Genomic DNA, 13,059 nt, shown 5'->3' with positions numbered 1-13,059 from the left:
GGTGTTCAGTTCAGCACAAACGTGTGTTGCTACCATCAGCAGTGCCTACAGTATTCCGGAGGGGGTCTACTAGTAGCTATGCCGGATCCAGCAGTCGCCTGGGACAAGCCGACTCCTCCAAAGACAGTCCAACTGTCAGAACATGTGTTGTGAAACGACATAAGATAAAGGTACGTAGAGCTATAGAGTGCTCCGACATGATGCTAAAAATAGTAACACTGCGGTCTGCGCGGCCATCTTGGAAGTGACTCGCTCCAGAGCGCTCATAGAGTACACATCATAGAGTACACATCATAGAGTACACATTCATGATAATCATAAATGCAATCACAAAGTTGGCGTGATATCAGTCATGTATTTGCTTGTGAAAGCTTGCGGCTTTCATGTAACTGCCGCCTAGCAACGAGAGGCAAAGGGTAAAGAGGGTAGGCTATCATAGATTCTATTCGGAAAAGATCAATACATGATTGCTTAAAAATTAGGTATTTTAACAATTTGCATCTGTTTTGTGATTATTGTGACACTTGTGTGCTATATAGAACTGTATGTCTTATCAGCACATCAAGGATCTTCCACCGGAGGCTTTAGCAAGTACTCGTAGCAACACTACACTTTACCCTTTGCCATGCGTTGTTAGGGAACGGTAGCAAGTACCCCGATGACCGACTTCAAGAATATGTAGAAAAAATTTAGAAATTATACTTTCCAAAAGTCATTTGAGCTTAGTGTATTGCATTTCCATTTATATTGTAGGTTCTTGCTGATGTTTTTGCGGAGTATGACGCAGCTGCTGAATCAGAAGCTGCAGAGTTTGTATGTACTAGTTGTGAACATTCACATTATTATCAATCTCATTTATTTAAAATCAGATAAAATCATGCCATCATGATCACTGCTTAAAGTACCAGTATTTGGTTGTTCTTTTGTTCAGAGGAAAAGCTAGCACTAGAGAGTTCACCGGCGTTTTCATGCGCCATTTCCATTGAGTAGAACAGCCAGTGAACCGCAGCGTGTTCTTCCGCTGACGTCACAGCATGGCCGCGAGCCACGGACCCAGTTTTCTTGCGCTGTGCAATTAAAAGTTGGATATTCGCGTAACAACAGCTTCTTTTCACGTAATTATAACAGAAATCTAACATGTTTGCCATGTTGTATAGTTTATTTAAGAAATTGCATAGAGTCATGTTCGTGTCATCAGCCCTTTAAGTGCACGTGTGATAAATATTGGGATAATTTCAAAATTAGTCCGCGGCACCTCCGCAGACAATTATTTCATGATCTCAAGAAAACAGCTGGCGGCACGGTGGTGTAGTGGTTAGCGCTGTCGCCTCACAGCAAGAAGGTCCGGGTTCGAGCCCCGTGGCCGGCGAGGGCCTTTCTGTGTGGAGTTTGCATGTTCTCCCCGTGTCCGCGTGGGTTTCCTCCGGGTGCTCCGGTTTCCCCCACAGTCCAAAGACATGCAGGTTAGGTTAACTGGTGACTCTAAATTGACCGTAGGTGTGAATGTGAGTGTGAATGGTTGTCTGTGTCTATGTGTCAGCCCTGTGATGACCTGGCGACTTGTCCAGGGTGTACCCCGCCTTTCGCCCGTAGTCAGCTGGGATAGGCTCCAGCTTGCCTGCGACCCTGTAGAAGGATAAAGCGGCTAGAGATAATGAGATGAGATGAGATGAGAAGAAAACAGCTGAGATTTCTAGCAGTCTTGCTAGAAATCTCAGCTGTTTTCTCGAGATCATGAAATAATTGTTTTGTTTTCTCGAGATCTCGAATTAGTTGTGTTGTTTTCTCGACATCCTGAATTAATTATGTTGTTATCTCGGAATAACGGTTTTGTTTTCTCGAGATCTCAAATTAGTTGTGTTGTTTTCTTGAGATCCTTAATTAATTATGTCATTATCTCGGGATAACAAGGTGAATAAAAAAAAGATTATATGAAGGGCCTCTCTCGGCTTCCTCTCGCGGCTTCCGTATTAAGACATGAAGAAGTGTCTTTTTTTAATGAATAAAAATCATTAGTAAAAAACATTGAATTAGAATATGTGTCCAAACTTTTGCCTGGTGCTGTATTTTATATCCCAAAGTACTTCTTTGTTCATTAATAAATGTGATGAAACTGGAAAGGCAAGAAGAATTACGTGTTCTTAATGTTCTTAACACTTCCATACAATTATCACTTTGTCTGGAATGTAAAAAAACAACAAAAAAAGAAAAATAGTTTGATACACTTCATATAAAATGGTTCATGCGTTTTAATCCCAGCAAGAACTTCAAGTCCCTGTGCATTCCATAATGTCTCGAATGTCACAATACGCATGGGAAAGGCCTGTTGGCATGCGGCGTGCAGACATGTCAGGTTCCAACACTGCCACGGAGTAAAACCACACCGCTGTGTCTGTGTCCGACAACAGATTAGATTTCCTCTCACTGTCAGGACGAAGCGTCCAGGATCTGGTCTCACTCTCTGGAACTTTAAACAGAAATCTGAACGAAAAATATTATGACTTGAAAATGTATAACCTTGTATTTAGATCATATCCAGGTTTGGTCTGTAGTGAACAGATATTATAACGTGTTATGTGACTATGCTGTTAATTCAGAAACTCTTAATACATATAGTATGCATTGTATTATAAACTCACCGGCCTCTTTATTAGGAACACCCATCCATCCACCTGCTGTTTTATTTTACGCAGTTCTCTAATTAGACTGGTACCAAAATCCAGAATTGTGACACCCAAAGGCATTTTTGAGGCAAAGTCGGCAAACAGTCTTATTTTGTCAATTTGGGTGTGCCGAATTCAAATCTGCGATATGCCGAGCTCTATCTGACCTCTGTTGACCTCTAGAGGTCATTGAACTTTGGGCCTGTAAACGTCTCAGCTGAACCCAGTTTCTCAGCTTTCTAAGGAATGAAATGTACTAAAATGATTAATGAAGTTAGCAAATGGCCTTGTTTGCTAAATGTTTGGGTGCTGAATTCATTTTTCATTTGTAAAACGACATATGACCTCTGATAACCTCAAGGTCATTAAACTTGGCCTATAGGCCTATGCATTTAACGGCATTTTTAAACTGACTTTAATCCCCCAAAAAGAATATGAACAGACAAAAAACAAATAGAAAGGAACAAATACAACATTAAATGCCAGTCCATGTACATGTGACTTACTTTTCACAATGAGAATGCCTAGGCGATCACCTTACATAACATTGCATTACATTTAGCGGTTATTGTTTATACAAAGCTACTGAAAAAAGGACAGATTCAGCAGCATACAAAATGTGGGGGCGTACAGGGTATACAGGTTAATCAGGGTTAGTATATATGAGAGTTTTTTTCTTTGTTGCTTGTTTTTTGTAAAGGCTTTACCCCATTTAAAACAAAACAAACAACAAAGAAAAAACCTCTCATATACACTAACCCTGATTAACCTGTATACCCTGTACGCCCCCACATTTTGTATGCTGCTGAATCTGTCCTTTTTTCAGTAGCTTTGTATAAACAATAACCGCTAAATGTAATGCAATGTTATGTAAGGTGATCGCCTAGGCATTCTCATTGTGAAAAGTAAGTCACATGTACATGGACTGGCATTTAATGTTGTATTTGTTCCTTTCTATTTGTTTTTTGTCTGTTCATATTCTTTTTGGGGGAGTAAAGTCAGTTTAAAAATGCCGTTAAATGCATAGGCCTATGGAGCACTTGCATGTGACGTCACAGCCGATCCAGATTGTGACAGACGCCATCTTGTCGGTCAAACGCCATATTCCGCCTTCTACTTCTACTTCTGCTTTTACTTCTACCTTTTCTTCTGGAAAACCCTACTATGTACAATTCTACTACAACGGCTGCGGCTACAAGCTCTTCCTACCTGTGCACGTTTATGTTTTTTGTGTGTATTTTTGCGTGTTGTTCGTCTGTACCGGACTACAATATCCACTACAACCGTATGGACTTACTGGACATTGGTTTCCAGCAGAAAATGATGGTTTGTAGCGATTTCCATCGCATGCACAACATTCCGGACGAGAAAAAAAAAACATTCCGGACGAGATAGCGAGACCAGTGGGGTCTCCGTGGATTGTTATCGGAAGCAAAGCGAAGGAGGCGGTGCCGGGAGCGGAAGCAAAAGCGAGGCTGTAGAGCCGGCCTGTTGACTATGCTCAGAAAACAGCCACTCAAATCTCCACTGCCGCCTCTACCTCTCCAATGCCAGATCCATGTAAACAAGACGGACGATTTGGAATTACCTTATTCTATTCTATAATCGGTTGGTCAGTGCTATACTCAATACTTAAGTGACTTACCCATCCAATGAGGATTCTTGTTTACAAGATGCCACATCTGAGTCGCTGACAAATCCTGAATTTCTGTAAAGATAACTGTCCAGAGATTTATAAGCACGCAGTGCTTCACCACTGAACAGCGAGGGAAAGTTAATGAGGTAATTATACACGTCCGGGTATTCCGCTGGCAGTTCAAAATCCGGTCGTGAAAACTACGTCCGGTAAGCCATAAGGGTCACAAATCTGTAGATCGTTTATTTTAGACATATATCTAGTTATCTGTTCATTAGAAAAATGAGCCGTGTAGTCCGTCGGTTGAAATTGATCCATTCTGTACACGAGTGCAGCAGTATTCAGCTGTTTGTTTTTTTTTTTTTTACTGACAAGATGGCGGCTGTGTACTTTCTGGTCACGTGACTGCAAGAGCTCTATAGGCCAAGTTTAATGACCTTGAGGTTATCAGAGGTCATATGTCGTTTTACAAATGAAAAATGAATTCAGCACCCAAACATTTAACAAACAAGGCCATTTGCTAACTTCATTAATCATTTTAGTACATTTCATTCCTTAGAAAGCTGAGAAACTGGGTTCAGCTGAGACGTTTACAGGCCCAAAGTTCAATGACCTCTAGAGGTCAACAGAGGTCAGATAGAGCTCGGCATATTGCAGATTTGAATTCGGCACACCCAAACTGACAAAATAAGACTGTTTGCCGACTTTGTCTCAAAAATGCCTTTAACTCCTTAAATAAGCACTTTTTTGAATTTTGGTACCAGTCTAAATCAGCTGATCCCTTGATGCATCAAATCATGCAGATACAAATCAAGAGCTTCAGTTAACGTTCACAATGTTCAAACATCACAACAGGAAAAATTGTGATCTCAAAGTGTGTCTGTGGCATGGGTGTTGGCTTGAACAAGATGAGTATTTTTGGTTTGAGTATTTCAGAAACTGCTGATCTCCTGGGGTTTTCACACACAACAGTCTCTAGAATTTACACAGATAGAATGGTGTGAAAAACAAAAAAAAGTTATTTGAGTGAGCGACAGTTCTGTGGATGGAAAAAAAATGCCTTGTTGATTAGAGAGGGTTAGAGGAAAATGGCTAGATTGGTTCGAGCTTTTTTCCAGGAAGGATATACAGCAGTAACTCATATAATCACTCTTTACAACTGTGGTGAGCAGAAAAGCATCTCAGCATCTCATCTCATCTCATTATCTCTAGCCGCTTTATCCTGTTCTACAGGGTCGCAGGCAAGCTGGAGCCTATCCCAGCTGACTACGGGCGAAAGGCGGGGTACACCCTGGACAAGTCGCCAGGTCATCACAGGGCTGACACATAGACACAGACAACCATTCACACTCACATTCACACCTACGGTCAATTTAGAGTCACCAGTTAACCTAACCTGCATGTCTTTGGACTGTGGGGGAAACCGGAGCACCCGGAGGAAACCCACGCGGACACGGGGAGAACATGCAAACTCCGCACAGAAAGGCCCTCGCCGGCCACAGGGCTCGAACCCGGACCTTCTTGCTGTGAGGTGACAGCGCTAACCACTACACCACCGTGCCGCCTGGGGTGAATGTGACTGAAAAAAAAATGGTACAAACGTTCACATTTTGTTAACCATTGTTTTGGGAAATTTGATTGAATAAATGACATTTTTTGTAAGGCAACCTCGTTTTTTCCATACTCTTACCAGTCTTAGCAGCTTGTAAAAACAATGTTATTTATTGCTTTATATAAAGAAATACAATTAATATTATGCAGAATTTAGTTCAGCCTTTTGGTCCAGCCCTCCACAAAATTTTCTGTTTCTCATGTGGCCCCATGGAAAAAATAATTGCCCACCCCTGCTGTAGAAGGATAAAGTGGCTAGAGATAATGAGATGAGATGAGACTTTACATTGTACATGTTGTGGAAAGTCCTTGAAACAAGCTAGTTCAACAAGCATGTTATAGTAGCTATAAATGTTCACTCCCACACCAGCCTCTATTTTTTTTCTCTACTGAGATAACTGAGACACAAAAATAAAACTTACATTACTTCGAAACCACAAAGGGCAAAGATTTCCTGTATCTCAAAAAACACTGGACAAAGTTACAACTTTTCTTCTGATTCGTACACAATGCTAGCACTGGAGACTCCTTCCAAAAAAATGCTACAATGGTGCTTGAAAGTTTGTGAACCCTTTAGAATTTTCTATATTTCTGCATAAATATGACCTAAAACATCATCAGATTTTCACACAAGTCCTAAAAGTAGATAAAGAGAACCCAGTTAAACAAATGAGACAAAAATATGATACTTGGTCATTTATTTATTGAGGGAGATAATCCAATATTACATATCTGTGAGTGGCAAAAGTATGTCAACCTCGAGGATTAGCAGTTAATTTGAAGGCGAAATTAGAGTCAGGTGTTTTCAATCAATGGGATGATTTATTTAAAGAACAGGGATCTATCAAAGTCTGATCTTCAAAATTCGTTTGTGAAGTGTATCATGGCACAAACAAAGGAGATTTTGTTCATGCGGCACGGTGGTGTAGTGGTTAGTACGGTCGCCTCACAGCAAGAAGGTTCCGGGTTCAAACCCAGCGGCTGGCGAGGGCCTTTCTGTGTGGAGTTTGCATGTTCTCCCCGTGTCTGTGTGGGTTTGCTCCAAGTTCTCTGGTTTCCCCCACAATCCAAAGACATGCAGTTAGGTTAACATGGGGCGGCCTTGGGCTGAGGTGCCCTTGAGCGAGGTACCAAACCCCTGACTGCTCCCCAGGCACTCTGGTGTGGCTGCCCACTGCTCTGAGTGTGTGCATGTGTTCACTGCTTCAGATGGGTTAAATGCAGAGGATGAATTTCACTGTGCTTGAAGTGTGCATGTGACGAATAAAGGTTTTCTTCTACTCTTTTTTCTATTCATGAGGACCTCTGAAAAAGCGTTGTTGATGCTCATCATGCTGGAAAAGGTTCCAAAACCATCTCTAAAGAGTTTGGACTCCACCAATCCACAGTCAGACAGATTGTGTACAAATGGAGGAAATTCAAGACCATTGCTACCCTCCCCAGGAGTGGTCGACCAATAAAGATCACTCCAAGAGCAAGGCGTGTAATAGTCGGCGAGGTCACAAAGGACCCCAGGGTAACTTCTAAGCAACTGAAGGCCTCTCTCATATTGGCTAATGTTAATGATCATGAGTCCACCATCAGGAGAACACTGAACAACAATGGTGTGCATGGCAGGGTTGCAAGGAGGAAGCCGCTGGTCTCCAAAAAGAACACTGCTGCTCGTCTGCAGTTTGCTAAAGATCACGTGGACAAGCCAGAAGGCTATTGGAAAAACGTTTTGTGGACAGATGAGACCAAAATAGAACTTTTTGGTTTAAATGAGAAGCGTTATGTTTGGAGAAAGGAAGACACTGCAGTCCAGCATAAGAACCTTATCCCATCTGAGAAACATGGTGGTGATAGTATCATGGTTTGGGCCTGTTTTGCTGCATCTGGGCCAGGACGGCTTGCCATCATTGATGGAACAATTAATTCTGAATTATAGCAGCGAATTCTAAAGGAAAATGTCAGGACATCTGTCCATGAACTGAATCTCAAGAGAAGGTGGGTCATGCAGCAAGACAACGACCCAAAGCACACAAGTGGTTCTACCAAAGAATGGTTATAGAAGAATAAAGTTAATGTTTTGGAATGGCCAAGTCAAAGTCCTGACCTTAATCCAATCGAAATGTTGTGGAAGGACCTGAAGTGAGCAGTTCATGTGAGGAAACCCACCAACATCCCAGAGTTGAAGCTGTTCTGTACGGAGGAATGGGCTAAAATTCCTCCAAGCCGGTGTACAGGACTGATCAACAGTTACTGGAAACATTTAGTTGTAGTTATTGCCTCACAAGGGGGTCACAACAGATACTGAAAGCAAAGGTTCACATACTTTTGCGACTCACAGATATGTAATATTGGATCATTTCCTTCAATAAATAAATGACCAAGTATCATATTTTTGTCTCATTTGTTTAACTGGGTTCTCTTTATCTACTTTTAGGACTTGTGTGAAAATCTTATGGTGTTTTAGGTCATATTTATGCAGAAATATAGAAAATTCTAAAGGGTTCACAAACTTTCAAGCACCACTGTAAATAAACATCTTATATAATATCAGTTTATTAGCTTTACTGGCTAGTTTGCATTTTAGTGACAGTAATGGTGCTAGGAGGCAGAGTTTATTTATAAGCGTTTGAGTTCAATCAGCTGATTCGATAACTGAACAGAATGAAATTGATAAATGGGGGTTTGGGCACGGAAACCTTCAATAATACTTGTAAAAAACACTATCCAGAACCTACGTCATAGCTGAAAATCCTGCACACTGTCATCGAGACGAGGCGGACTGACAGAGGAGAGGCTGTGGGTTGTTGTAGATTTACAGATGTTTGGGGTTGATCTTGTCGTATCATGTCAACATGTTTATCAAGTTCAAGAAAGCCAAATCTCCCAGCAAACCTTCGTCGATCAGCCATTTCTTCAATTTCAGCTCATTTCGACACATTTTGTGAAGATCATCATAATTCATACTCATGATTTAGATCTAGTCCATTCATGTTTCTAAACAAGCCACCTGCAGTGATTTGACAGCGTTGGAGAATCGAGTTTTGAATATTCATCAAGCGTGCACACTCTTATCCAATCAGTGCTCTCCTTATAGAAGAATGATACTCTCGCGAGATTTCATCAACAGATATGGTGGAGTTCTGTCGCCAAAGTGCAGCTGCCCTACTTTATTAGCTGGTATTATAAAAACAGGAAAGTTTTGGATTGAGGTTACTTTATGTGACATATTTTTAAAGTGAACTTTACAATCAATCAATCAATCAATCAATCAATCAAGTGATTTGCCTTTGCAACCAGAACTACTGTCCTACCTGCTGTTAGAAATTAAACACCTTCTGACCAATCAGACAGTGATTATCATATAACTGTGCAATATAAAATGTTATACATAAACTACACAAAATAAGAAACATATTCTTTAATGTTCTCCCCCAAAAAAGTGATATATATATCTGATATACCATGAAAAAAGCCAGCTGATGTTATTATTATTATTATTATGGGGCGGCACGGTGGTGTAGTGGTTAGCGCTGTCGCCTCACAGCAAGAAGGTCCGGGTTCGAGCCCCGTGGCCGGCGAGGGCCTTTCTGTGCGGAGTTTGCATGTTCTCCCCGTGTCCGCGTGGGTTTCCTCCGGGTGCTCCGGTTTCCCCCACAGTCCAAAGACATGCAGGTTAGGTTAACTGGTGACTCTAAATTGAGCGTAGGTGTGAATGTGAGTGTGAATGGTTGTCTGTGTCTATGTGTCAGCCCTGTGATGACCTGGCGACTTGTCCAGGGTGTACCCCGCCTTTCGCCCGTAGTCAGCTGGGATAGGCTCCAGCTCGCCTGCGACCCTGTAGAACAGGATAAAGTGGCTAGAGATAATGAGATGAGATTATTATTATTATTATTATTATGATTATTATTATTATTATTATTATTTCGGGTGTTCAACGCGTCTTCCTTTTTCAAAATTTTCTCAAAATCTTACGTATTTAATGAAGCAAACCTGGCGGCCATGTTTGTTTACAAATTGTCACAGTCGCTCACTAGCGCAGAAATTTTATGCCTCCGACGTGTGACGTCATGTTGTCTTGTCAACCATCCATGCAATATCATAAACCATATTCAATACTCATTCTCCATTGGGTAGAGTGACGTAATACACGTAGGATAAGCGATATGCTAACAATATTGCATGCTATCAAACCAAAAGAATGAAACCCACTAGAAGGGAATAGAACATGTTTTTATTTCGGCATGGTGGTGTAGTGGTTAGCGCTGTCGCCTCACAGCAAGAAGGTCCGGGTTCGAGCCCCGTGGCCGGCGAGGGCCTTTCTGTGCGGAGTTTGCATGTTCTCCCTGTGTCCGCGTGGGTTTCCTCCGGGTGCTCCGGTTTCCCCCACAGTCCAAAGACATGCAGGTTAGGTTAACTGGTGACTCTAAATTGACCGTAGGTGTGAATGTGAGTGTGAATGGTTGTCTGTGTCTATGTGTCAGCCCTGTGATGACCTGGCGACTTGTCCAGGGTGTACCCCGCCTTTCACCCGTAGTCAGCTGGGATAGGCTCCAGCTTGCCTGCGACCCTGTAGAACAGGATAAAGTGGCTACAGATAATGAGATGAGTTTTTATTCCATTGAAAAAGTGTCCTGTATGAATAATAATTCCTGATATTTCACTCTGATTATGTCACGCTTAGTGTTTTCCCACTGACTAGATGCAAGCTGTCAAAATGGTGAACTGGTTCAAAATTAAAATTCTTTTGATTAACTTGCATTTTTTTTGTGGACGTGTCCATATAATATAAAGAACATTACACGGTGATGCGAAGATATGAAGCTTATCTTCTCGTCTTGAAAATATTTTCACTCATCACTTTGCTCACTCATGATATATACATTCACCACTCAGAGATAAACTTCATATCTTCACACAACCGTGTAATATCCTCTATATATTTGTTTATATAGTGGGAAACGCTGTAGACCTTCCGAGATCAAACATGGATCGCCGAAACCATGGATAGGAGCGAATTGTGCGAACTGTGATTTTGATCGATTAGCAGCACAAAAGTAGTCCTGCTAGCATGAGCAACAGAAGTGTAGAAATGTTGTGTATTTCCAGAAAACAGTAAAACAGTCACCGATTCCTGGTTGCACTACTTAACATCAATAATTTGTCAGGAGTAAAGGCAATAGTTTAAACACAAATCCCCCATCACTCCTTTGTCTTGTGTACTTTAAAGAAAAAAAAAAAAGGTTAACAGTGGCTCTTCAAAAAGCCTGTGATTTCCATCAGCAACACTGAACATTAACCACTGTGTGAATAAATGAGAGTTAATAACAGGTAAGGTGGACATGGTCACAAGATCAAAACCACACACACACACACAAAATGCCGAGACAAAAACGTAGTTCGTCAAAGTTTAAACCTTTTTTTTTGTTTGTTTTTGAGTTTGTGTGTGTGTGTGTGTGTGTGCGCTCTGCTAATGAGTCATTGTGCAAGCTTGCGTGTTCATGTGTGTCTGTGTGTAGGGGTGTTTGTGTGTGAGTGTGTGTGAGATAGAGAGAGAGAGACAGATTTGGTGGTGCATGTAATAAGATCTAAGCGCTCACACTCTTTCTGTTTATCTCTTGGTCTCTCTGTAGTGACAGGATATAACATAGTAGCCATAGAAAGCAGGAAGGATGTGAAGCTGCTGAGGCCACAAACTCCCTCCATAAGTGGATTTTATCTTCACGGAGCCTGTAGTATAAAGTCACATGACTCATGTTCAACAAAAAGTATGATGCATGTGATCGTTCCTGAATAAATAAACAAAAACTAGACAGAGACTGTGACTAAGGTCACAGTAATTTGCACTAGCTGTTACAAACCAGGACATTTGGTCACTGTACCCTATAGATCCAAAATGGTAAGAGATAGAGAATGACGCTTAGGGAGGAAAAGTTGCACCCTGCCACCCTGAAAACAAACAAACAAACAAACAAACAAACAAACAAACAAACAAACAAACACAACCTGATTGAAAAATCATGAAAATTAACAGAGTTATAAGTGATTGAAAAGAATCCTGTTTTTCATGGATCATTCTGGATCAGTGATCCAGATCAGCACCAAAAGTCATTGCAACGTAATTCAGCCCAGAGGTATTCTTTATTTGAAATTCGGTTATGATTGGTTGAAACCTGAGGGAGAAAAAAAAGCATCCTAAAAAATGTTAGGATAATAATAATAATAATAATAATAATAATAATAATAATAATAATAGGATAGATACTGTGACTAAAGTCACAGTAATTTGCGCTAGCTGTTACAAACCGGGACATCTGGTCACCATACCCTATAGATCCGTAACAGTAAGAGACACAGAATGATGCTTAGTGAGGAAAAGTTGCGCCCTGCCAGCCTGGGAAAAAACAAACAAAACAAACAAACAACACCCCCCCCCCAAAAAAAAAAAAAAAAAAACTGATTGAAAAATCATGAAAATTGACAGAGTTATAAGTGACTGAAAAAAAATTCCTGTTTTTCATGGCTCATTCCGGTTCGGTGATCCAGATCAGCACCAAAAGTCACAGCAAATTAATTCAGCCCAGAGGTATTCATCATGGTGTAGTGGTTAGCGCTGTTGCCTCACAGCAAGAAGGTCCGGGTTCGAGCCCCGTGGCCGGCGAGGCCCTTTCTGTGCGGAGTTTGCATGTTCTCCCCGTGTCTGCATGGGTTTCCTCCGGGTGCTCCGGTTTCCCCCAAAGACATGCAGGTTAGGTTAACTGGTGACTCTAAATTGAGCGTAGGTGTGAATGTGAGTGTGAATGGTTGTCTGTGTCTATGTGTCAGCCCTGTGATGACCTGGCGACTTGTCCAGGGTGTACCCCGCCTCTCACCCGTAGTCAGCTGGGATAGGCTCCAGCTTGCCTGCGACCCTGTAGAACAGGATAAAGCGGCTAGAGATAATGAGATGAGATAATAATAATAATAATAATAATGTAGAAAGATCCTGAGTGAGAGTAACAATTTACGCCAGTGCTGCTAGCGCAAATAAAAAAAAAAAAGTTAGCAAGTTATACCATAGCAAGTTGCTATGGTATAAAATGAATAAAATAATTTAATTCATTTGTAAAGGAGGTCAAAAGGGGGAAAGTCAAGGCAGAAAGAGGGATTTGCACTTCACTA

The sequence above is a fragment of the Neoarius graeffei genome, chromosome 27 (genome assembly GCF_027579695.1).
Source record: "Neoarius graeffei isolate fNeoGra1 chromosome 27, fNeoGra1.pri, whole genome shotgun sequence".
NCBI lineage: Eukaryota > Metazoa > Chordata > Actinopteri > Siluriformes > Ariidae > Neoarius > Neoarius graeffei.
The sequence above is the reverse complement of the archived record's forward strand: the minus strand, read 5'-3'. Positions refer to the sequence as shown.